General features: G+C 42.5%; 1 protein-coding gene across 1 annotated transcript in view; it reads left to right on the forward strand.

Moving 5' to 3' along the window:
* Positions 1-27,302, forward strand: part of LOC147708863 (uncharacterized) — a 678,829-nt gene that overhangs the window by 315,244 nt on the left and 336,283 nt on the right.

Here is a 27,302-nt window from a genome sequence, read left to right on the forward strand (position 1 = left end):
AATATTTTACTTGCAGGACAGTTGTAAATTTCCCAGGAAAATACATTAGCCTGGAACATTGTTAGTGATAAACTGTAAATGCATCTGGGTCCTTTGCTTTACAAGTCAGAGTGAGAAAAAAAAAGGTGGGGCTTTCATCATTTGGGAAAAAAAATGTTCTAAACCAATGAACAGTGTTATTTTTAGGTCATATGACCAAGCCTTCCATCATTAGGAAACCAAAAGTAAAATGAACCAATGAAAAGTTTTATAAACAAGTCACATGACCTGTTATGCTTACGTTGCGCGCTCCGCGCCCCGGATCGCTTCCGGGTGCGCAAACGCAGCGCGTCATAAGACGCATTACGCGGTAACGTGATACGTTGCGCTTACGCGACGCGTCACAAGTCCGTCGGCCTGTGAGGCGGCGTAAGTAGCGGACCGTTGTGCGAATAGGCCGAAGGCAGCACAACACGCCGAGATCTGGACGGCACCGAGGTGGTGTCCAGCAAGTTGCCGCACTGGTCTGGCCATCCTACAATGCTGCGCCGAAAGACGGCGTGGGGCGCCCCGGGGGGGGGGAGGCGGCGCGAACGGGCCTCCCCCGCCTCCCCAGGTGGAGGCTCCTCAGCTGCAGTGGGGCGCCCCATGGCGTTTCACTCTCCATCCAGCAGAGTTGCGGCCGCTCTTGCGGCACAGTGCCTCACCCACCATCCAGCTGAGTTCCGTCCGCTCTTGTGGCACAGTGCATCACCCGCCATCCAGCTGCATTGCGCCCGCTCTTGCGGCACAGTGCCTCACCCGCCATCCAGCTGAGTTGCGCCCACTCTTGCGGCACAGTGCCTCACCCGCCATCCAGCTGAGTTGCGCCCACTCTTGCGGTGCAGCGATAGGCGGCTGCCACAGGACTCTCTAAATGGCGGCCGGCTCTTAGGATTTGGGCCTGGTCCACTAAAATGGCCCTGGGACACCTTGGAACTCGGACGCTTGCCTGCTAGGGCATGGGCCCCATTCCCAAAAGCGTCCCCTCAGCCTTGAAGATTCTACAAAAGTCACCGGAGCCCCCGACTCCCGAAGGCTTCCGGTGGGGAGCGGCTGCCATGATTGCTTGCTGAATGGCCACGACGGAGCCACGAGATGGTGGTGCTCTCATGCTGACGCCAGCTTCAGTCTGAAACATCTAGAAACACTGTAGACTACCAATTTGATCAGTTTCGGTGGAGCCCCAACGTGACCCGGTAGGGAAGAACTTGCCCTCGCCTCTTTTGACTGATGGTTCTTGTTGCCTTTCTCTTCTGTTGTCATTTAACCGAACCTTTTTTGACTGCCGAAAGGGGTTCTGGTCCGACCACTGGTTGGTGGAGACATTTTGACTATATCCTGGACCTGCCCGGCCTCACCCAAAATGGTGCCGGTATAAATGGGACTCGCAACTCCTTGTTGTGTACTGGTTGCCCAGCCTTGATATCACGAGATACGTATGCAGTTTTGAAGCACATGGCAGGCTGGGACGAGTACTGATTGAACATTTGGACATCCCTATTGATATTAAGTTCTGATGTGTTATTGATTACTGTACTATTGAAAGTTCGAATTAACGTCACCCATGGTACTTGCCCGCAAATGTATATCTAGATAATTTTATTGTAACTGGCCCTGTCCTACTTTAATTATAAAATTTACGTCCACCGATTCCGCAACTGTTAGACACCTTAGTTCTTGCAACCTAATGGCCCACCCGTTACGTTCTTCTACAGTGTAGATGTCCCCTCATCATAGACAAATCCAGTCTGCTCCGTGGCTGGCCCACGTGGTTATAGGCCCGTATTTGTATACTGACATTTTCACAATAAAGGTTTTTAAAACAAAACATGGTAGTAGTATTTACATTGGTAAAGTTTTTACTTTTAGTCATTGTTTTCGAATCAGTAAACGGCAAGTGATATTAAGCAGCCCGATTACATGACGGTTAAAAGGTATAATACGCAGGAATGCTGTAAAGATAAATGGTCAAGGGCTGTTGTGTTTTCCACTCCTGCAACATAAAGTGATCGATAAGAATCCGATATTCAGGCCTATCAGCGACTAAGACAGCAGGCCGAGCCTCTTTTGCGCAACGGCTCCCTCATGGGACGAAGAAACGCTGTTTTTCTCGAAATAGGAATATTTTACTTGCAGGACAGTTGTAAATTTCCCGGGAAAATACATTAGCCTGGAACATTGTTAGTGATAAACTGTAAATGCATCTGGGTCCTTTGCTTTACAAGTCAGAGTGAGAAAAAAAAGGTGGGGCTTTCATAATTTGGGGAAAAAATGTTCTAAACCAATGAACAGTGTTATTTTTAGGTCATATGACCAAGCCTTCTATCATTAGGAAACCAAAAGTAAAATGAACCAATGAAAAGTTTTATAAACAAGTCACATGACCTGTTATGCTTACGTTATGCGCTCCGCGCCCCGGATCGCTTCCGGGTGCGCTAACGCGGCGCGTCATAAAACGCATTACGCGGTAACGTGTTACATCGCGCTTACGTGACGCGTCACAATGTTGATTTCTAACGCGGTAGTTGCGCTAACGGAACGTTTACCTGTTCTCGGACTGGATCGCGGAAAAAAATGAAGCTAATGGGAAGCTGCCCGGTTTTGCGGACCGGCAGCGAAACATAAAAAAAAAATATTTATTACAAAAATATAAAATATATTTTTGAATAAGAATACATTTTACAGCTTTTGATATTTGCTATTAAAAAAACATTGAAATTCACTGAAAAAACCATAGGTTATAGACCATATATAGTTAGGGATTAGCATTTACAAAACCTTGAAAATTCACTGAAAAAACCATAGGTTATAGACCATATATAGTTAGGGATTAGCATTTACAAAACCTTATTTTACTCGCACAAAACCAATGAAATTCCATATATAGTTAGTTGCACTAACTATATATTTCGCGCACCCGCAATCCACTGCTGATGATGTCACATATTACATCATTCATGACATGGTCAGTGACATCACTGATGACATCACTGATGACATCTCAAATGACATCACTGATGACATCTCAAATGACATCTCATTTGACATCATTGATCACATCACTGATGACATCATTCTTGTGCTTAGCGCGAATATCTCCAAAAGTTGGTAATAGGAGATAGCGATGTTAGGGACTGTTTCCAGTCGCTAACATCTTGGCACGCCCACTTTGCATGTCATTAGTGATAAATATCACTGACATGCAAAGCGGGGCCCAAGATGGTCGCTATCTCCTTTTAGCTGTCACTAACTGGTGTTAGCGACAGCTTGGTAATAGGGAGATAATTTTATCTCCGCTTTCTTGGCTTTTAAAGCCAAAAAAGCGGAGATAAACCCCCTTGATAATATGCCCCACGATTCCTCGGGGGTTTCAGGTGACAGGGCTTGGTATTGTGTTACGTGGTAATTCTTCCAGGAAACGTCAGAGGGTCGATGCAGGGGTTCTAGAAGGGGTGATAAACCATTTAAGCCTCATGAACAAGCGCATGGTCTTTTAAAGATCTGTGAAGTACTCGGGGCGGCGGTGTGTGTGTGTCCTCTTTCAGGAGCGGGCAGGGGGGGGGGCACTGCCAGCAACTTGCCAGGCCAGGCAGTGTTCAACACTTGCATCACCCTTTCTCTGCCTGCTATTGCGCTCCATGATTCGGAAAGGTCAGAAAAAGAACGTGCATTTGAGTTTGAAATGTCCGATCCTGTAGCAGTACACTTGCAAAGCCCACACATGACAATAACCCGATTCAAGGCCCCATTCACCCGATTTTTTAAAAAATATATAGCACTCCAACAAAGTAGGATTATAAAACTTTATTAACTTTTAAATATAACGAACGCAACAAAAACTGTAAATACATTTAAACATTTTTTGACAAAAAAAAGCAATAATGGTCAGAAGCTGTCTTTTGTGCGAATAGTCCCAAGGCAGCACAACGTGCTGAGTTCTGGACGGCACCCAGGTGATGTCACCTGGGTGCCGCACTGGTTTTTGGTTTCCTACAATGCAGCTCAGAAAAACAGCGTGGGGCGTCCCGGGTGGTGCGGGGGGGAGGCCTAGTCAGTAGCGGTCTGTTGTGCGAATAGTCCCAAGGCAGCAGAACGCGCTGAGATGTGGATGGCACCCAGGTGATGTCCAGTAAACTGCCGCACTGGTTTTGGTATCCTACAATGCTGCTCCGAAAATTGGCGTGGGGCGGCCCGGGGGGGGCGTGGGGGAGGCGGCGTGAACGGGCCTCCCTAGGTGGCGGCCATCCAGCTGAGTTGCGCCCGCTCTTGCGGCTACAGCGTCTCGCTCACCATGTAGTTGACTTCCGCCCACTCTTGCAGTGCAGCGATAGGCGGCTGCCACAGGACTCTTAAAATGGCGGACGGCTCTTCGGTTTTGGGCTTGGTCCACTAAAATGGCCCTGGGACACCTTGGAACTCGGACGCTTGCCTGCTAGGGCTTGGGCTCCATTCTCGAAAAGCGTCCCCTCAGCCGTGAAGATTCTACAAAAGTCTTGGGGGCCCTCGACTCCTGCAGGCTTCCGGTGGGGAGCGGCTGCCATGATTGCTCGCGGAATGACCACGACGGAGCCACGAGATGGTGGTGCTCTCATGCTGACGCCAGCTTCAGTCTGAATCATCCAGAAACAAGGTGGGGCTTTCATCGTTTGGGAAAAAAAAATGTTCTAAACCAATGAAAAGTGTTATTTTTAGGTCATATGACCAAGCCTTCCATCTTTAGGAAACCAAAAGTAAAATGAACCAATGAAAAGTTTTATAAACAAGTCACATGACCTGTTATGCGGCATAGGGCTACAAAAAGCGTAGAAAATCCGTTGGCACGTGAGGCGGCGTCAGTAGCGGACCGATGTGCGAATAGGCCGAAGGCAGCACAACGCGCCGAGATCCGGATGGCACCGAGTTAGTGTCCAGCAAGTTGCTGCACTGGTGTGGCTATCCTACAATGCTGCGCCGAAAGTCGGCGTGGGGCGTCCCATTGGCTTGTGAGGTCGCGTCAGTCAGTGGGGGCTGTGCGTCTCCCCCAAGATGGAGGCTCCTCGGCTGCAGTGGAGCGCCCCTTAGCGTTTCACTCGCCGTCCAACTGAGTTGTGTCCGCACTTGCGGCTACAGTAGGCCGAAGGCAGCACATCGCGCCGAGATCCGGATGGCACCGAGGTGGTGTCCAGCAAGTTGCCGCACTGGTGTGGCCATCCTACAATGCTGCGCCGAAAGACGGCGTGTCCAGCTGAGTTGCGGTCACTCTTGCAGTACAGTGACTCGAACGCTCAGAGATCCGGATGGCACCGAGGTGGTGTCCAGCAAATTGCCGCACTGGTGTGGCCATCCTACAATGCTGCGCCGAAAGACGGCGTGTCCAGCTGAGTTTCTCCCGCTCTTGCGGTACAGTGACTCGAACGCGCCGAGATCCGGATGGCACCGAGGTGGTGTCCAGCAAGTTGCCGCACTGGTGTGGCCATCCTACAATGCTGCGCCGAAAGTCGGCGTGGGTTGCCCCGTTGGCTTATGAGGTGATGTCAGTAGTGGACCGATGTGTGAATAGGTCGGAACCAGCACAAGGCGCCAAGATCCGAATGGCAAGTCCTGGATGTTGAGTGCCATAGTTGAGAGTTCTGAGCAGTGCTTGTAAGACTGTCTGAAGCTTATTTGCACCTGCTGCAGCTTCCCTATTGCCCTGGTGTGGCCAAAGATCGCACATGACATAGGCGGCCGGCTCCCGAGGTCCGGCGGAACTTTTTTCCTTTTCCTTTTTGCTTCTTGTCCCACAATCCGTTTCAACTGAAGACACGACCAGGTCCCTGAATGTGTGCAGGGGGACGTTATTGATTGAATCAAAATGGCGGCTTCACACAAAGCTGACTCAAGCGTTGCTGTTGATGCTATACAGACAAAAATTGGTTTTCAGTTTGTACATTCTTCAGGATTTTTTTTTCCATCCAAGGCTGATTGAGAGTTTGTAGAAAAATGGCTTCAGATTTTCCACATACTACTCTTCAACATTCTTCCTAAATGTAACAATGTGAGACTCACTAGGAGAACGGCTGTTTATCTTTCCTTTCAAAATGCTGCCAACAATATTTTCTGAATGGAAGACACCATCTTGTAGCATAAAGGGCCGAAATGGGTTCTGGTCTGGCCGATGGTTGGTGGAGACATTTTGACTATATCTTGGACCTGCCCGGCCTCGCCCAAAATGGCGCCGGTATAAATGGGACTCGTAACTCCTTGTTGTGTACTGGTTGAACAACTTTGATATCACGAGATATGAATGCAGTTTTGATGCTCATGGCGGGCGGGGACGAGAATTGATTGAATATTTTGACATCCCTATTGATATTAAGTTCTGATGTGTTATTGATTACTGTAGTATTGAAAGTTCGAATTAACGTCACCCATGGTACTTGCCCGCAAATGTATATCTAGATGATTTTTTTGTAAGTGGCCCTGTCGTAATTTAATTACAAAATGTACGTCCACCGATTCCGCAACTGTTAGACACCTTAGTTCTTGCAACCTAATGGCCCGCTCGTTACGTTCCTCTATAATGTAAATGTCTCCTCATCCTATACGATTTCAGTTTGCTCCGTGGCCGGCCCACGTGGTTATAGGCCAGTATTTGTATACTGACATTTTCACAATAAAGGTTTTTAAAACAAAACATGGTAGTAGTATTTACATTGGTAAAGTTTTTACTTTTAGTCACTGTTTTCGGATCAGTAAAAGGCAAGTGAAATAAAGCAGTCCAATTACATGACGGATAAAAGGTATAATACGTAGGAACGCAGTAAAGATAAATGGTCAAGGGGAGTTGTGTTTTCCACTCCTGCAACATAAAGTGATCGATAAGAATCTGATAATCAGGCGTATCGGCGATTAAGACAGCAGGCCGAGTCTCTTTTACTCAACGGCTCCGTCATGGAACGAAGAAACGCCCTTTTTCTCGAAAAAGGAATATATTTTACTTGCAGGACAGTTGTAAATTTTCCGGGAAAGTACATTAGCCTGGAATATTATAACATATATGTTTAAAAAAAAAAGTTCGAAATCAATAAAAAGCGTATTTTTTAGGTCATATGACCAAGCTTTTCATTATTAAAATAACAAAAGTAAAATGAACCAATAAAAAGTTTTATTAACAAGTCACATGACCTGTTATGCTTACGTTACGCGCTGCGCGCCGCGCCCCGGATCACTTCCGGGTGCGCTAACGCGGCGTGTCATATAACGCATTACGCAACAACGTAGGTCAAGAATATAGTCAAAATGTCTCCACCAACCAGCGTTCGGAACACAACCCCTTTCAGCAGTCCAAAAAGTTCTGTTAAATGACAACAGAGGGGACAGGCAACAAGAACCATCAGTCAAAGAGGGGAGGGCAAGTTCTTCTCTACCGCGTCATGTTGGGGCTATACCGGAACTGATCGAATTGGTAGTCTACAGTGTTTCTGGATGTTTCAGACTAAAGCTGGCGTCCGCATGAGAGCACTACCATCTCGTAGGTCCGTCGTGGCCATTCCACGAGCAAACATGGCAGCCGCTCCCCACCAGAAGCCTGCGGGAGTCGGGGGGCCCCCAAGACTTTTGTAGAATCTTCACGGCTGAGGGGACGCTTTCGAGAATGGGACCCAAGCCCTATCAGGGAAACGTCCGAGTTCCAAGGTGTCCCAGGGCCATTTTAGTGGACCACGCCCAAATCTGAAGAGCCGGCCGCCATTTTGAGAGTCCTGTGGCAGTCGCTTATCGTTGCATCGCAAGAGCGGGAGCAACTCAACTACATGGTGAGCGAGACGCTGTAGTCGCAAGAGCGGGCGGTAAACAGCTGAATGGCGGAAGAGGCACAGTGTAGCAAAAGCGGGCGGAATGGCAACTAAAACGGTAAAGGGGCGCCCCACTACAGCGTGTCTTCAGGTCAAACGGATTGTGGGACAAGGTCCAGAATAGAAGAGTCATCAAAAGGCAAAAAGTTCCGCCGGACCCCGGGAGCCGCCCGCCTATGTCGGGGGCGATCTCAGGCTAAACCGGTGCTATAAGACTTGGGGAGGGGGTCGGAGCCAAGCGTCTTCTCCGAGTCCGTGCCATCACACCGCCCCTCGGGGGCCTCCGTCAAGCGGTTTAGGGAGGTACCATATCACATTGTTTTCAAATGCAGTCAGGTCCACAAACGACACTCACTTACTTTGAGAATAGTGAAGCTGCGGTAGGTGGAAATAAGCTTCAGACAGTGTTACAAGCGCTGCTCAGAACTCTGAACTATGGCACCCAACATCCAGAACTTATGCCATTTAGAATGGCAGTGACATCGAAGCAACTCAGGGACCAAAACCATTAACGTACTTTCACGTTTGAAAATCTTACTTGGGGAGGGGGCAGGAGCGAACCGCCCCCTCCCAGTCCGCGCCACCACACCGTATGTTGAAAATCTGAAGCCATCGTTCTACAAACTCAACCAACCTTGGATGGAAAAATCTAGAAAAATGTACAAACTGAAAACCAGTTTTGGTCTGCATAGCATCAGTAGCAACGCTTGCTATCAGAGTGCATGAGTTTCATGCTCGATCGATTGAGCTAGCCGGATCGGGCAATAAAAAGTATAAAATAGTTATGTAAATTGTTATTTAATAAAATGTTTTACCCTGTTTCTTTGCTGGTGTGTTGTATATATTTTTAATATTTGCATAGGGTTTGTCGTTATTTTGGGCGGGGTGGGTGACGGAGCCGAGCTGTCTTGCAGCCCTCATGGTGTGGAGCTCAGTTCATCTCACTATTTTCGTATTTCTCATGAAGGGTTGTTCCTAATATTTCTATTTTAGCGAGGTCAAAAAGAGATCCAATTAGTGGCCTACTGATTTTGCTCGATTAATTTTATTTTTTTACACGATTTTTCACGATTTTTCACTATCTGCAAAGACTAAACAGAGTATTGCGACTTTGTGCTTGTTTGTAAATAGAGAATGAACCAAAGAGAATCAATTGTAAAACAGTAAATGCTTGGATAACAATCAATCAAATGGAGAGACAAGCAGGCACGACGGATTACAACGGGGGTAAAGGCCTGCGTTAACTACTCTTCACTATCTGCAAAGAGAGAGTACTACTAAGAGAAAAGAGGGGAGGGGGGGGGCAGCGTTCAAAGCACATCAGCGTGCATAAACACGAAAAAGTTTTTACCTATCACGTACTTGACATTTGACAGCTTTTGATATTTGCTATTAAAAAAACATTGAAATTCACAGAAAAAACCATAGGTTTTAGGCCATATATAGTTAGGAATTTGCATTTACAAAACCTTGAAAATTCACTGAAAAAACCATTGGTTATAGACCATATATAGTTAGGGATTAGCCTTTTCAAAACCTTATTTTACTCACACAAAACCATTGAAATTTCATATATAGTTAGTTGCACTAACTATATATCGCGCACCCGCAATCCACTGCTGGTGATGTCACATATTACATCATTCATGACATGGTTAGTGACATCACTGATGTCATCAGTGATGTCATTTGAGATGTCATCACTGATGTCATCTCAAATGACATCACTGATGACATCTCAAATGACATCACTGATAAAATCACTGATAACATCTCATTTGACATGACTGATCACATCACTGATGATATCATTCATGTGATAATACCATGAACCTCTTCAGACTCTAATATAACCTTAGATACAATCAGTGTAAACAGACAGTCACAGACTGTCACTCATCCATGGAGTTACTCACACACCTAGTCAGTTATGCAAAAAATCAATCACACCTCCATTTTCTCAATTATACAGTTATACACACCTTACTTATTCAAACATATACTAACACATATTTACTCTCTTATACAATCCCTGATACATGTTCACAATGATCCATACAGCCACTCACACATTCACTGGCTCTTATGCACAGTTATTTATATATGTCAACTCTCACATGTACTGTGTTTTACATATGTACTTACTTTGACATGTAGCACTGAGATATCCATTCACTCACTAATACACTCATGCACAGTCAACCGCACATACAGCTGTTTCCACATGCACTTTTGAACCCATACATATAGTGAATCAACTACTCACACATCTATGTACAGAGTCACACACCTCCCAGCCACCCATACACACACACACACTCAGTTTCCCATGCAAATACTTGGACAACCAATGAATAACCCATACAGTTACTCATATAGCTACTGATCAACATATGCAGCAGTTTGTAGAACAACAGATATAATGATGCACAAATTAAAACAGTTTAGTCACTAACCCATGCACTCAGTGAGACACATTTAATCACTCACTCATACAGTCAGTCATGCACCTACTAAATCCTTCATCCAGACACTTATACATCCACTCATTCTTCAATATGTAAGACATATTTTAACTTTACAGAAACATACAGTCACTGGATGTTGTCATCAGTGATGTCATCAGTGATGTCACTAACCATGTCATGAATGATGTAATATGTGACATCATCAGCAGTGGATTGCGGGTGCGCGATATATAGTTAGTGCAACTAACTATATATGAAATTTCAATGGTTTTGTGTGAGTAAAATAAGGTTTTGAAAAGGATAATCCCTAACTATATATGGTCTATAACCAATGGTTTTTTCAGTGAATATAAATATATATATATATATATATATATATATATATATATATATATATATATATTTCTCACCAATTGCCCTGAAGCTTTAAGGACGCACACTGCAACGGGCCCCCATCTCTTGGTTTTCCATAGACTGTTCACACATGTATACAGTTTACAGCTTGTATTGCCTGACGCGTTTCGAGACCTCTCGTCTCTCATCAGAGGCAGCTGGTTACACGCGAGTGGCGTGTTCTTCTTCTTTTATCGGGCACTTTCACAGTTCTAAATTGGGCTCCGCCCTGACTGACAGCAAGGTGCATGCTGGTACCACGAGTGCCGAAGAAAAACGAAGCATCACGCTATCTTCCTTTTGTAGGTGTCACTCACATGTAACAATTAACAGCATTCGGTTTCCCTTGGTAGGGTTCTGGATACGGATGTGAGAACCTGTAGTCTGGCTCGTTGTGCTGTATAACGCTGAAACTGTTTCCAACCACAGCCTCTTTCACTTACAAAGATGGTGCTGTCCTACCACGGCCGGACCGCTGTGCGAATATGTTTCTCACCAATTGCCCTGAGTGACAGCAAGGTGCATGCTGGTTGGAAACAGTTTCAGCGTTATACAGCACAACGCGAAGCTCAGATTATCAGAGCGGAGACTGCAGCATGGGGGACTGCATTAATTAAACTGCCTGTCCCCTCGGGACCCACTGGAGGGTTGAAAATACTTTTAAATATCAGTGACATTGAGCCATAACCCGCATCCCACTGGAGGGAAAGAATTGAAAAGCACTACATTTCCCAGCATGCGTGAACCCACTGAGCTGAAATGAAATAAAAGCAGCATGCTGGGTAAAAAGGTGTGGCGCATTTCGAGAAGTGGCAGAAACTCCCTGTGAAAAAGCGGCAGGAGCCGCGAAACGCGTCAAGGAAAAGAAAAGAAATTGACTCGAGGTGTCAGAAGGTTTGGCAAAATAAAGTTCTGTGAACTGTTTCCCAGGAGTGGCGTCCTTAAGCTCAGGGCATTGTGAATGATATTCAATACACGGGAGCCTTAACCGTGGAGGATTGCACCGCCCACGTAAAGGAAGTGTGGGTCTGCGAAGCTCAGATTATTGGAGCGGAGACTGCAGCATGGGGGACTGCATTAATTAAACTGCCTGTCACCTCGGGACCCACTGGAGGGTTGAAAATACTTTTAAATATCAGTGACATTGAGCCATAACTCGCATCCCACTGGAGGGAAAGAATTGAAAAGCACTACATTTCCCAGCATGCGTGAACCCACTGAGCTGAAATGAAATAAAAGCAGCATGCTGGGTAAAAAGAAGGTGTGGCGCATTTCGAGAAGTGGCAGAAACTCCCTATGAAAAAGCGGCAGGAGCCGCGAAACGCGTCAGGGAAAAGAAAAGAAATTGACTCGAGGTGTCAGAAGGTTTGGCAAAATAAAGTTCTGTGAACTGTTTCCCAGGAGTGGCGTCCTTAAGCTCAGGGCATTGTGAATGATTATCTATCTATCTATCTATCTATCTATCTATCTATCTATCTATCTCTATCTATCTATCTATCTCTATCTATCTATCTATCTATCTATCTATCTCCTACTGGCGGTCGCCGGTAGGTATGTATAGTTAGAATTTTCAGAAATCCCTACTCAGAAAAATCCTATGTTGAATAACTTTGGCGTTGAAGGATGGAATTGGCTGAAATTTTTAGGAAAATGGCACATTTTGTTTCTGAGCGTCCCCTGAAAGTTTGGGGGGTTTCTTGAAGTGGGGGCCGAGAAAAAAGGGGGGTCCCAAAACGTGTTTTTAACATTGAGTTTTCCTTAGGGCGGTTGGACTCACTTTTAGCTCGAACGGCTGAATGGATTTCCACCAAATTTGGTAAAATTGTAGGGACTGGTAGTCCGATGTGCCTTTGCTAGGTCTCAAGATATGTGCTCAAGTGGATTTTGAGTATTTTAGGTTAAAAAAATATACATATCTGTGACAGCGTCCCGGTAAGCGCCCCGGTTCGCGTACCAGACGCTTAACGGAACTTTGCGAGGAGAAGCGGATCGGCTCTCGGGTGTCTGTAAACATTCTAAGCAGTCCGGAGCGGCCACCATCTTGTGTCTCGGTAGGATCGAGACTCAAGAGGTGGCCAAAACAAAGGGGGAAATGACCATGAGGGGGCATAGTAGATCCTCCCTGACCCCCTAGGTTAGATGTGGGGGCTTTAAAAGGGCCCCGCGGGGCAAATAATAAAAAAAAAAATCGGTTTTTTTGCATGGGGAGCGCCCGGTACGCGCACCGGGAAGCGGTGCGGGGAGCGTACTATGGGAAAAAAGAATGATGGACTTTTCGAATATTGTATGTTTATTGATTGTTCAATTTGTGGTTTTTAAAAAAAAAAAATATTAAAGTAGCAACATGTAGGTACCAATGCAGAGTCTAAAATTTAATATACACCGTCTCCTTTGTAGATATCTTGCATGTTGTTACAGAAGTTATTGTGGTATATGGAATTCATACCATAGTCTGTCAGGAAAGCAGAAACATTATGGAGGCAGGAGATGAAAAAGATGTTAAATACACATTGGAGATAATATAGTTGGAGAAAGGAAGTAACTATGAGCAAACTTACTATGTAACACAAAAAAGTTGCACAGTATATTTTAAGTCTCACTTTATATTATATCTTTTGGGGTACTTTTTCAGCATTTTCAAATAAAAAAGAATAATGTCTCAAACAATTTTAACTTGTACAATTTAAATGTATTGTTCTGATTTTTCAAAATCTAAAAGAATTTGTAACATTAATTCATCTGGTATGTCCTCCTTTTCATTCCATGATTCACATTCATCAACACATTTAATTAATTCTTCGTCTACAGTATCATCCAAAAAGTCTATTTCTTCTTTTTCTTCGTTAGGATTGTTTTCAATCTTATTTTGAAATGAAATTTTATTTTCATTCTGTTGTGCTTCCATTTTCTTGCTGTAAATTGCATAAAAAATAAATATATCAGTAGAGATAGGGGACTGTTGGGTTTAAGTTCAGACAGGTACTTGTGAGTTTATAACAGAGAAGTTATCTTTGGGCACTGTATGGTTTCAGGCAGGAAGTAGAACTATTAAAAAGTGCCTGTGAAGAAGCCTAAGTAAATTCATAATTATACCACAGAAGCCTAAATCAATCCATAATTATAATAAACAAGCCTTTCTAACTCTTACAGAGGCACAGTATATAACTATCTGAAAACGTTTTCCCAAATTAATTTAAAGTGCATAACATAGTTCTCCTTTCAAATTTTTAAAATAACATCTTACCTTTCAAAAAGAAGTTTAAGTTGTCAGTGGAAATGCTCTTGAAATGTACTTCAGGAAGGAGTAGTCAAAATGGCTGTTTTTCTCTCTTTCTTTATATATATTCAGGTACATAACCAATCAAATGTCATGAAATAAAAGTAGAAAATGAAAGTAACATTTTAATTGGTTGTCAATTCTAACACTTCATATGTGTTTTGGTCATGTAATTTACCTCAGGATATTTAGTCATGCCTACAGCATAAATGTCTCAATGGAACTCCATCAAATTTGGGTAAATGGTAGGGACTGCTATGTAGTAGGGCCTATTCTATATGTGATGAAAGTGTCTCCAGTGGTTTTTCTGTAAATTACTTTCCCACCTTTTTTAAGCGAGCCCTTCCCGGTGCTCGCCCCGGTACGCGTACCGGCAGCGTTACGGGAGTCCTCCATTTTGAGTTTCGGTAGAATTCAGACACAAGATGGAGGGCAAACAATGTTCGGAATGGGTAGAAGGGGGCACGGTAGACACTTCCTGACCCTCTAGGTTTTCTGAGGGGGGCTTAGGACGCTCATATAGGCAAAAAAAAAAAAAATTGTGTGGGGAGCGCCCGGTACGCGCACCGGGAAGCGTACCGGGGAGCTTACTTTGGTGAAAAATAGTAAAAGAAAAAAGAAAAAGAAAAACGTTTTGAATGATCAGAGGTAGGGTAGCACAGAAAAGAGCTATTGGGTTCTGTGGCTGATTTAGGTACCTACAAGTAGGTTCAAATGCACAGTCTTAAATTTAGGAGGAATTTTCTATTCCCCTCATCTGAGAAGTGCACACCATCTCCTCTGTAGATATCTTGCATGTTGTAACGCAAGTTATTGTTGTATATTGAACCCATTCCATAGTCTCTCAAGTAAGCAGAAACAGATTTATTCACATGTTTCCGTGCTTTCTCAAAATGTGGACAAAATTGGTTGGACCACTTCCATTTCTGTCTTTGGCATATATTGCAATATACCAAGGCAGTTTGTGGAAAAAGTGTCATCAATTGATCAAAGGTGTCCTTTAAAAGCATTTCCAGACCAACCCCAGTCATAGTGCCAAAATCATTTCCACCACAGTGCACTATTGAGGTTAGCGTTTGGCAGATGCATAAAAAAATTATATTAAAAAAATATAAAATATATTTTTCCTTAAAAAGAATATATTTTTCAGCTTATGATATTTGCAAATAAAAATCCATTGAAATTCACTGAAAAAACCATAGGTTATAGACCATATATAGTTAGGAATTAGCATTTACAAAACCTTGAAAATTCACTGAAAAAACCATAGGTTATAGACCATATATAGTTAGGGATTAGCATTTACAAAACCTTATTTTACTCACACAAAACCATTGAAATGCGCGTATATAGTTAGTTGCACTAACTATATATCGCGCACCCGCAATCCACTGCTGATGATGTCACATATTACATCATTCATGACATGGTCAGTGACATCACTGATGACATCACTGATGACATCTCAAATGACATCACTGATGACATCTCAAATGACATCTCATTTGACATTACTGATCACATCACTAATGACATCATTCATATCATAATTCGATGAACATCTTCAGACTCTAATATAACCTTAGATACACTCAGTGTAAACAGACACTCACAGACTGTCACTCATCCATGGAGTTACTCGCTCACCAAAAAGTGAAAAATCAAAGAAAACCGGAAGAATTTATCCACATGCAGGTGACAAATCAAAAAGTGGGTGATGTCCTGAAGAGAATCCTGTCATTAATATGGATTCGAAACGCGTAGACCGTGTAGGGTCAACTTTGGATATTCTGGTGCCTAGTTATTTGGCACTTAGTTTTGTCTGTATCCACCCATTCAGTGTTATAAGTTCTTGACAGCGAATTAACAAAAAGTGAAATGACAGTGGTGCATTTCATGCAACTTTTAAGAATTTCTGTTTAACCTTATAGTTGACCCGATATTCTTTCAACTGGTTCACTCATTTACAGTTTGTGTGTATTTTATGGATGTTTGAATGAAAGTGGTTTGAATGTGATATGTCTGAAGAGTGATGATATGGTTGAGATTTATTTACTGCTTTTGTGTCCTAACTTTCATTACTGGATAAGAATATAACCTGAAATGGCGCACTAAAGTATAAATGGTGTTAATTTTTCAATAATTTTGAATAAACAGCTATTCATAAGCCACCCCAGGTATTGAACTGTCGTCTGTACTTTGGAGAAAATATTTTTCTAAAAGAACACATCAGTATTGGCAATCCCCCTTTGTTGATTGTACTTTTGAGGCTCAGCCTTACTGATTAGAGCCAGCCCTATTTGTTATTAGTTATGGGCAGTAAAGCATACTTACAGGTGACCTATTCATATTTAAAGGGAAAGTTTAGACCCAATAATAGGGTTTATTTTGACTGGTCGAATAGCAGTTTCAAAGAAAGGTTAGTCAGGCTACAAGGGAGTCCTGATGTCATGTTTTACATTGTCACTGTAGCAGATGGTGCAATAGTGGGTGCAGTCCACTAATGAAATGTAACTTAGGTCCTGGGTACACTTGGTACTACATACTAAATGTAAATGTATGTACACTTGTAAAGCGCACTGTTACCCCATTGCTCGGGGCATCCTGGCGCTGTATACCGCTGGAGAACCCGTCCTGGCTTTCCCTGTGAGATGGTCCCTCCTGGGCACCCCCAAGGTGAAGCCAGGCGTCCCCGGTGCTGATAGGGCTGTTGTGGAGATTAAGCAAGCTATTGCCCAGAGTTGCAGAGTGGGACCCATGGTTAGCATAGGCACCTAGGCGAGAATTATCGAGTCCGCGGACATTGACCCAAGACCCTACCGCGTCGGGAATTGAACCCTGGTCCCGGGCCGACCTCTGCTTCAGGTTCTGCCGCTTCTAACCAGTGAGACACACTTCTCCACAAAGGGACCTGTATGTAAATTCACTATCACAATTAGGATTATACATATTTTCTTATGTTGAAAGGAGGAGCACAGACACTTTCTAATGTTCATCCGGAGTAAAGCATGCAGAGTTCTAAAGCCAACAAAGAGAAGGCAAACATCTGGAGTTACCCAACACAAACAATCGTAATTTCCTTAACCGGTGACTTACTTTCTTGCTAGTATATATTCTGAGCTTGTTGAGACCTGTCATTATGCAAGGTTAAGTACCTCATTATATCGCTTACGAAAAAGGTTTTATATGCTGACTAATTTGTTTGAGGGATTTTAACAGATTCTTTGTTAAGGTGGTGCATTTGCGAACCGTATCTCTCAAGAATGCCTAATCATTTAGCATCCCTTATCTATTAATATTCCTCCTTTTTTTTGGTTATTGGTGCAATATCCCAGGATTAGTAATACTGAAGAGTAATCTAAGCTCCCATCTTCTAGAATTTCACAGCAGGAGATCAAATTAAAGATTGACATGGTTACCATGAAATAGACAATGTGGAAACCAGTCCTGTGCACAATGAGGCAGAAGTATATTCCTTTTCCCTAGGTTTTATGGGCATCCATGGGGCTAGTAACTCATTGTCATCCAGCATATCCCAAAGGATGGTCCTATTCATCCACTTCCTCTGTTGAATAATTCCTATCTGTAACAGAATTCACAGTTCATTGCATCCTACTATATATGATGGCCTAACTTACTTTAACAGTCTTGAGAGGACAAGGAACCAACCTAAGGTGCATAAAACAAGGTCACTTAGTTTGTCCTAGTATATTCTTTGGCAGACACAGATCTTCGCATTTGGCTATTTGTGTGCAAGATTTGCTACTCTGCATTTTTTACCCTTTTTATTGTTTTTATTTTCTAGAACAGACATCTTGGTTTCTGTCTGTGACATGTTCGAAATCATGTGGGTCCTGCTGCTGCTGATCATTTATTCTACATTTTTATTTTCATTGCTTTCATCTTGCACAGGACAAGTCTAAGAAACAGAAGTGCATCTTGGATGACTTGGTGCTGTAGTGGCTAGATAGGATAGTGTTTTCTTCTGCATGATCTAATGTCTCATTCCATGGACCTTGGGGATTAAAGCAAAAGGAATTCTTTGGTATTGAGTCTTCATGCTATGAGTCTACACAGTGTGCTTATTTTCATCCTTACTAGAGTGAAACAGTCTATGATCTTTCGTCTATGGACTGGAAGGGTGGGAGGAGGGAATGACAAATGTTCAGATGAGAGCTGTAATGAATCATGTGGGGTGAAAATTACGGTAAGTGGTGAGGGGGGAGAGAGGAAGGTTATTCTTGTCTTTGCAAGGTAAGTGGCATATTATATTGGTGCTCAACATTGAGAAGGGCTTGGCAGAAAAACGCCACTGTGCTTGACCTTGCCACGGACCTGCTGACGCCTTACCTTTTGCCCAGCAACCATCGTTTCACTGAGGGAGGACCAGTGTTGGTGTTCCGCTCTCCCCTCGCCGCTGCTTGTCACCTGCAGCTGCCGAGTAGGGGAGAGCGAGAGGGACTGCATACTACATTGCCCAGCAGCCCTTGACCCACAACCGGAAGTTGTAGCCCTCTACAGCGTGCCAGGTGGCGCATTTAAATCAGGCCCCACATCCGCGTCGCGGGAGCGCGCGGGAGCGCCGGGCTGAGCCCGGGCAAAGGGCGGGCCCTCTGTGGCCCTCGGATGCACAAGAAGGACAAGATGGGCCATCCCCCTTTGATTTTGGCCCGTAAATCCCTGTACAAGGTGAGAGACATGATCACATTACCTGTTTGTTTGTACAGTGATTGATACCCACGATTTGAAGCAAAGGCATTTGTACTGCACTGCTGTAGATAAACTGACTGTTTAAGGATAATCCAATACAGCATGATGAAAGTCAAAAAGACACCCATCGCTACTAGATCTTCCACCAGGAACAAAGTGGTCCCTACTACACCTCTGCCTACCCTCACTGCAATTAATATAATGCTGCAGAAAACTATAAACGTTGTGGCTGACGCCATTCAATATACAGAGAGACGTCTTTCTCTAAACCCTAATCTATGTTTCCCCAACTTATCACTACACAACACTCCCGCTATTAACACTCTGGATCTTACTACAAATTCGCAGGAATCACTCTTAATGCAATCCTTTACATGGCTGCCTAACACCCAAGCCAGAGAAACCTCTATCCTAGACACAAGTATACCAATAATCTGTAACAGTGCGGAAAGTAGCTCACCACTAATTTGTAGCCCACAGATACATCAAGGTACCTCTTCCTCACTGAAGGATATGCCTTTAACTTTATCGCGTTAAGTAAACTCAGGGGGATTGCTACCTTTAAATACCTCTGTGAATGAAAAGGACAGCCCGATAATTAAATCTAGAAGACGGTATAGGAAAAAGTTGAAAACAAACAGGAGGATAATTTCACGACCTGTCTGCAAACATAAATCCTCATTAAAAGACGTTTGGTCTAGTTTTAGACTGACCAAACAGACAAATAAGATAACTACTCACCAGACTTTATAACCAACTAGAATGACGGTAATTCAACGGCCAGACAATATATCAGGCAGCGTTGATCGGTCATGTCAAACTGATTCATCAGCCTTAGGCGACACTATATGTTTGGACCATATAGAACATCTAATAAGGTCCCTTTTGTTGCCAATACGAGAGAGAATTATCAAGCTGGAAGAAATGACTGAGAAATCTGATTCCATACAAAACAAAAATACAGCATTACTGCTGGAAACACTTGAATCTCTATCAATAAAAGAGGTGCCAGTCAAATGTCCACCTAAATCGACTAACAAAAAGGCTGTACGATCAAAAAATCCACCTGTCATTGGTAACATTAAACAGCCACTACCTCTTTTACTGACAGGTTCTGCTTCAAATGTTTCCAATAAAAACTCTACCAGCACGGATCTTCAAGGTCCTTAGTGGCACAAAAGGTGCCAACAAATGACCCCACTGTAAATTTAACTCGAAAACCCTCTAAAAAACCAATTCATACTAACCTTTCCCCAGAGCCTCACCCATACACAATGGTGATGATAGGTGTCCCTAAACTGGGCGAGGGAAAGACCGAAACATATGGGGAGTTAAAAAACAAGGTGTCTCATTGGCTAACTACTCATAGGCCACTCCATCCACATCTTGATGGACGTATAGCTCATGTTAGGAGGGTAGATTGGGTGGGACACAGATTTAAGTCTACAGAAGGTGAATGCATTATTGTAACTTTCAATGACACCAGAGTGGCAAGGTACATCCCTAGATGGAGGGACAGCTCTACAAATAGCCTGATCCGTACAAAGGATCTTAGTTATTTCTACCCCTCAAATGGTCCTGGGCCAAATATCCGGTATCCCACCCTCCAGGGGAACAGAGAGGGTATTATACTCACACTAACCAATATCAAAACTGGCATAATGTAGGCAATAACAGCCACCATAATATGGGTGACCAACTATATCCAGGTCAGGCTATACCTTGGAATTATAGAACTACAGATTATTCTGCAATGTACCCAGAGAGTAGGGAAGGTTTACATCAGGTACCTTAACAGGAATACCCCTACTTCCCTAATATGAACAACCAGTACAACGTTCCTATTTCAAACAGATTGCATGCCTTCTATGACCAGTGTGACTTGGAGGGGGTTGATTGACTACCTGAACTACAAATTTCCTGCGCATATAAAGACATTGTAAATTGTGAGCTGATACTCGACAAAAGTAACAGTAAAAAGGGTCTAAATGATTTTGATATTACTAACAGCTTACCAACAACTGAGCAAATAGGTTTAGATATAACAACCCCAGTTGAGAGCCCACCTCTACAAAATAGATCAGAGCTGCTTACAGACTAAGAAGAAGCTCCCAGTCACGAACCATCCAATGCAGAACAACACCACAATGTATCTGAAGAACAGGCAGTCACTAGAACAGAGCCTATTCTTCCAAAAGCTGCTAAACCTGAAATTGCAAACATAGACTTAAATGGTACAAGTCTGGTTTCCTGGAATAAGGCAGGCCTGGCCGATAAAATCTGTGACCACACTTGGCTGTCTTTCGTTAAACAACACGCAGTGATATGCCTGCAAGAGACCTGGCTGGTAGATAAAAAATTTGCTCACATTGAGGGATACCAAAGTTTCTTCAATCCAGCAGAACCCTCAAGTAGCGGGAGAGCAAAGGGGGGTTTGGCAATCTATATAAGTTTGGCTCTTACACATCATAAAACCATTCGTCACACAGGTAATAGGAACTTTCAAGTACTTGAGTTAAAAAGGGGTAAATATACCCTGACCTTGATCAACTTTTATAATGCATCAAATCAGTTTGGAGAATGCAACCTACTACACTTGAGTGACTTTCTGAGTGACAATGAGGGGAATTTGTCGAGTAAATTGCTGATTGCCGGAGACTTTATTACACATCCCTGTGGGAATCCTGGAGAGACGCCCATGGGACATTTAGGGTGCAACAGCATAAAAGGATTCCACTTTGACCACTCGCGACACGGAACACAGCTTAACAACATGATGGATAAATATAATCTAGTTGCTGCTATGTCTGAGACAGCGGAGCATACACTCTTCCAAGTCCCTACGTATAAAGGCAACTTAAATGGTTCATATATAGACCACATTCTATTATCCACGGACCTTGCGAATTTTGTTTCGGATTTCCGCATTCAATGGAATGCCCATAGCGATCATAACCCGATTACCATTAATGTTGGTGGAGGCATTCTTGAATTGCGAAAGTACAGTGATAGCCGGAGAACTATAAAGTCTATAAATGGAAAGCGCTGCCTAAAATGGACTATGGTGGACTGTGATAATTTGTATACATCGATAAATAACCTTTGTAGCTCTGATCTCTCAATCTGTGTGTCACCTACATCATCTCCTGGTCAAACTTTGTCTGCTTTTGAGGGGGTCGTTGCAACAGTAGGGTCTTTGTTAACGGTGCCAGCAAGAGGGCGTATTGGAAACAACCCAAAATGGTTTGATCACTCTTGCTCTAAGGCCAACAGAGACCTTAAGACAGCCATAAAAGCTAGACCTAGAGACCCGGCCTGTATCAAAGCCATGCGTATACAATATAAAAAATGCCTTGCAACACGGAAAAAAGAGGTTAAGGCAAGTACTTGGGAGTCTCTCTTAGACCCAAACATTTTGGGTAATAGTGCCAGGTTCTGGGAAATCATCAACAAACCTCTGTTTGATAACCCAAGTAATATGGCCCTTGGCACAAATATTCCTGAGGAAGACAGGGTTACTCATTTCAGCGCCATTTTTAAAAGTAATAAGCCTCAGGCAGAATATTCTGTTTTTTACTCCTATGGAGAACTTCTTGCACTTTACAGCTAATGAGATTGAAATAGGTATTCAAGGCCTAACTGGGCCTGATGGCCTCCCCCCGGATCTCTTTAAATCCCTGCCATCACATTGGGCCCCAGTCATTACCGCTGTAATCAATGCGGCGTCGTCTGGCTGCCCAACGTCATGGGGGATTTCTACCACAGTACCTGTATTTAAAAAAGGAGATCGTAGTAGCCCACTTTGCTACAGACTAATATCTTTAATCAATTCCGTAGCAAAAGTGGTAGGGGGCGTAATTTTAAATAGATTAACAACCTGGGCAGATGAAAATAATATAATTTCCCCAATTCAATATGGCTTCAGGCCTGGTTATTCAACGAGTACCCAGTGCCTGAACCTGTATATGATTATAGGGAAATATACTATGGCCAGAGAAGGTACAATCCACATGGCATTCATGGATCTATCGTCAGCTTTCGACTGTGTAGATTGAGGTAGATTATGGGATGTCATGGCAAAAATGGGCATAGAGCAGAATCTGATTAATTTCCTAGCCAACATGCATTCTGACACACGATCAAATGTCAGATATACACAAGGTTTAAAAGTAACAAGGGAATTTGGAATACATCGGGGCATTCGCCAAGGGTGTATTCTAGCCCCATTCCTCTTCAACCTGTACATCAATTACTTAGAACAGTACCTCTTAGACACGGGAGTCGATTACCCCTATGTAGGCCGGAAAGGACTGCCGGTACTGCTCTATGCGGACGACGCAGTCCTACAAACCCTGTTAAAAGCATTTCATGACTTCATGTACTCACAGGACTTGAGTATTAACAACTCAAAATCCTATGTCATGAAGGTAGGCTCGGGGTATAAAAAATCAAATACCTTTAATGTCAATGGGGAAAAAATTCCTGTGACTAAGACATTCTCCTATTTGGGTGTCCTCTTGGACCATCAGTTAAATTGGGGACCCACTGTACAGAGGAAAATGGGAGAAGTATCAAGGGCTAATGCAGCCATACTTAACTTTGCAAGAAAAATGGGAAATACCCCAGTGGCTGCACTGCTCCAACTTTACAAAGCAAAAAGTATATCTATTGCGTGTTATGGCAGTGAGTTATGGGGGTTTACTTCTTCCAGAGGTCTGGAAGTTGCAGAAAATAACTTCCTAAAACGTGTTCTGAGGGTACCAAGGGGCACTGGTAACTTCTCTGTTCATGAAGAACTGGGTATGCCATACCTAAGCGACAGTTTAGCCGTAAATCCTATACTTTGTTGGCTAAACTGCTGGGTAAATACTGAAATACCCCTTACCCAACACATTTTAAAAGAAGCATTAACCTGAGAAAATGGATCTAAAGTCCCCTGGCTCAAATACATTAGAAAATGTCTAACTGAACTAGGGCGCCCTGACCTTTTTGTAACCCCAGAACTTACTAGAAAATCTGATGATACCTCTGTGAAGAAGTCATTTATTTCTTTTAGGTACTTAGCCCGGGAGGAGGCCGAATTAAAGAAAGACAGTGTACGGAAACATGTACTTGTAAAAACCTCTGTACACATGGAACCGTACCTGTCATGGCCCCTGTCAGGCTATGACCGCTTTTTGCTCTCGAGGTTCCGCCTAGACTTTTCATCTTCTACTGGCAGTACCGAGGGGGGCCCATCGAGGCCAAGTGTTGCCATCTTGCAGCTGCAAAGATAAGTCTCCGCAAGATTTGGCACACTTTTTATTCATCTACCCTTTTTATTTGGTACCACGGAAATTATACCTAAAACCAATACTCAAACAGCTGAACTTTGTACAAATTCGACCAGCACTTTATTATCTCCAACTACTAAGTAATGATTGCACTTTGTATGTAGTTTTTTAAAACTTGCGATCAAATTCAGGAAAAGTATGGAGGGATAATTGTCTTTTTGTCGAGAGTTTTTTCTTTTAATAAGTTTAACTATTTAAAAGCTTTTTTAACTGTGTAGTCTGCCTGTAAACTTTTACTTTGTGATTTCTAGTAATATATTAATTATATGTATTAATTGTAATTTTATTGAAATGTGCTTTTATGGATGTTACTATGAACATTCGAATAAAGTTCTTTTGACTTTGACTTTGACTATGATCTTTCCTCTATGGACTGGAAGGCTGGGAGGAGGGAATGACGAATGTTCAGATGAGAGCTGTAATGAATCATGTGGGGTGAAAATTACGGTAAGTGGTGAGGGGGGAGAGAGGAAGGTTACTCTTGTCTTTGCAAGGTAAGTGGCATATTATATTGGTGCTCAACATTGAGAAGGGCTTGGCAGATATTGATGCTAAAGCTTTTCACAGATAAATAAACGTTTGTAACTTTTTTGAAACAGAGAGAAAGGAAAACTGACTTAACTTTGAGAAAGCTCTGGCCACTTAAACATCTCTACTTAATGAGATCGTCTTTTTAGCTGCTTGGGAGGTAATCGGGAAAAAACAATCACCATTAAATCTCATTACAGTATATCCAATTTGGTTACAAAATAACTACTCTATGACTAAAAATGGGATTAGAGAGGTTTGATTATAAATTCAGAAATAGATTGATACAAATCAGTCTCAGCATTACAGTATAGGAATATAGGACGACCAGAATATGTCCAAGTCTCCAAAAGAGACCTATATAAGAAAAAAAGATACAACTTATTCAGTTAGAACAATGCAAATAATAAGAAAAAATAACTGATCGTTAAATTGCATCAATTGATTATCAAAGGTAAATATGAGCACAATACCGGTCCCTAAACTACTTTAAAAGAGACCACCGTAAACTAAATAACATTGAGTAAGAATGGATAATATAAAGGTGTCAGCTGTCAGCCTTCAGTAGAAGAAACTCCAACCAAGGTTCATTTAGCATGAAGCCACACAAAGCAGGCGAGGTCTGTACCTCATGAAGTCCTAAGACACCTCTGAGACCCTCACTAAGTTACAGCTTAAGATATTTGTCTGGATTCAATGTAAATCACGTGATCAGCTCTGGTAACTTTCCACAATTGAGGCACGAATTGGCACTGGCACCACCTTTCCCACATCGATAAGTTGCTACTTTATTCGTCCTCTGCCATTCTTCTCCTCCTCCATGGGAACCTGTTACTCATTGCTTGGTTTTTCTTTGCCAAAATCAGTCTTCATATACCTCACTATCTTATTAAAGCACACACCGTTCTTTACTAAATAATGAAGCTTTGTCCACACCTGCAGGAAAACAAAAATGCCAGCAAACACATTCTACATTGAAGGTTACATTGTAGACTTGAACGTGAGCTTGTACTGAAACCATACTTAAGGCTGCAGAATCATGCCAAAGTAATGTTGCACAGGGTTACAAATATGTGCACATTGCCAAACTGATAGAAAATGCAGTTTCTGAGTGAACAAAATTGCAATTGAGAACATAAAAGATGTAATTTCAAAATACACCAATATGAATATAATTTCTTGCTACATGTATAAATGTCTAAACATTAGTCCGCTCATACATTTCATATCCGCTTCACAGTGAGATACGTTATAAACTATAGCTTTCTCTTAAAATATTAATATAGAAGTATTGCAGGAATTTCTATTAGTCAAGTTTCTAGGCACGCCATTTATAAATCTAATTTGTTTTCATGTGGAGTACTTTAAATATACAGTACCCCATCTATTCTTAGTAACACTAAACACACAGAATATATTTGAGTGCTGACCACTTATGATTATAATGCACTCCTACAGTATCTAAGAGTGGAATCAAAATTAAGCTGCCTCAATTCGAATCTGCATGAAGCTTTCCAAAACAAAAGTTAATCCACTTTGGCTCCTTCATCGAAAAATTTGTGATGATTTGTCAAGCAGGGGGGCATGAAAAATTAGGTCCTCAAACATCGATTTCCTATGTTAATTCCCATAGGAAACTTTGCTTTGTGATGCAGAAAAAATGACAGAACTAAATTTGGCAAAAATTACTTTTTATTCAAATTTTTTTTTGTGTTTTGTGTTAATCCGTCCAATCGTTTTTGAGAAATTTGCATTTAAATATGGTATTGTGTTGATCATAAAGGAGTTAAAAAGTTGGGTATATGTGGACTGTGGGTCCTCCTGTTTTTGATAATCAGCTTCACCGACAGTACTCATTAACTTTTTGCTCTTTTTGTTTTCCATTTGTCACATTCTTGGACCATTTTCCTTACTGGAATCCCATCTTCTACGTGTATACATTTTATGCAAACGCCAGTAGGCTTAATGCAAGTAACCTTTAAAACAAAAGGTGGACATAAATCTATGTGAGCTATGCTGTGATTGGGAGACCCATGAATAATTTTTAAAGTTGTATCATTCTGCATTGACCTTTAACAGTTAACATATTTTAAATGTTATGCTATGCACCTTACAAATATACCGGTGATTGTTATTCAACAATGGAACCTCTTCATGTTTTCTTTTTTAGAGAGGAAACTTGTGCAAATCGCTCTCCTGCACATCCATCAAGCAGTCACCTTACCTATTAGGTCTAAAAATAGAACATGTAACAACTACACCAAAATGTGTTTTATGTAACATTAGGAGGCACTTTCTTAGTACCCCAGTGTCTGGCCAGGTCATAGCTACCAATAGTGGACATCCATACCTCTGGAGAATGAGCTACCAATCCAGTGCTTAATTTGAGCCGGTTGTTTCTGGTGCTAAACACTTAATTGTCAACAACCTCACTGATGACAATGTGCCACATGAGGATTCTGTTTGTCTAATTTAGAGACCAGCTAAACAGTTGTTTATTAGTTCAGTATACATTAAAAATTACTCATCTGCCGCCAAAGCCATTCTTATAGCTTTGGAAGCTGGATTTGTCACACTTGTCGTACCAGTGTTATGATTGGTAATTGTATTATTTCTGTAATTGACAGAGCTGAAGTGGGACCCTGCAGCCTCCTTTAACTATAAGGAATTTCTGGGGGAGCTGCAGGTTTTGAACCAGATTCCCTTGTTTATTCATAATTTTTCTTTAGTATTTTTCTTTGAGAGTCCACTCAGCAGG

This window comes from Lissotriton vulgaris, chromosome 6 (genome assembly GCF_964263255.1).
Source record: "Lissotriton vulgaris chromosome 6, aLisVul1.2, whole genome shotgun sequence".
In the NCBI taxonomy this organism is placed as follows: Eukaryota; Metazoa; Chordata; class Amphibia; order Caudata; family Salamandridae; genus Lissotriton; species Lissotriton vulgaris.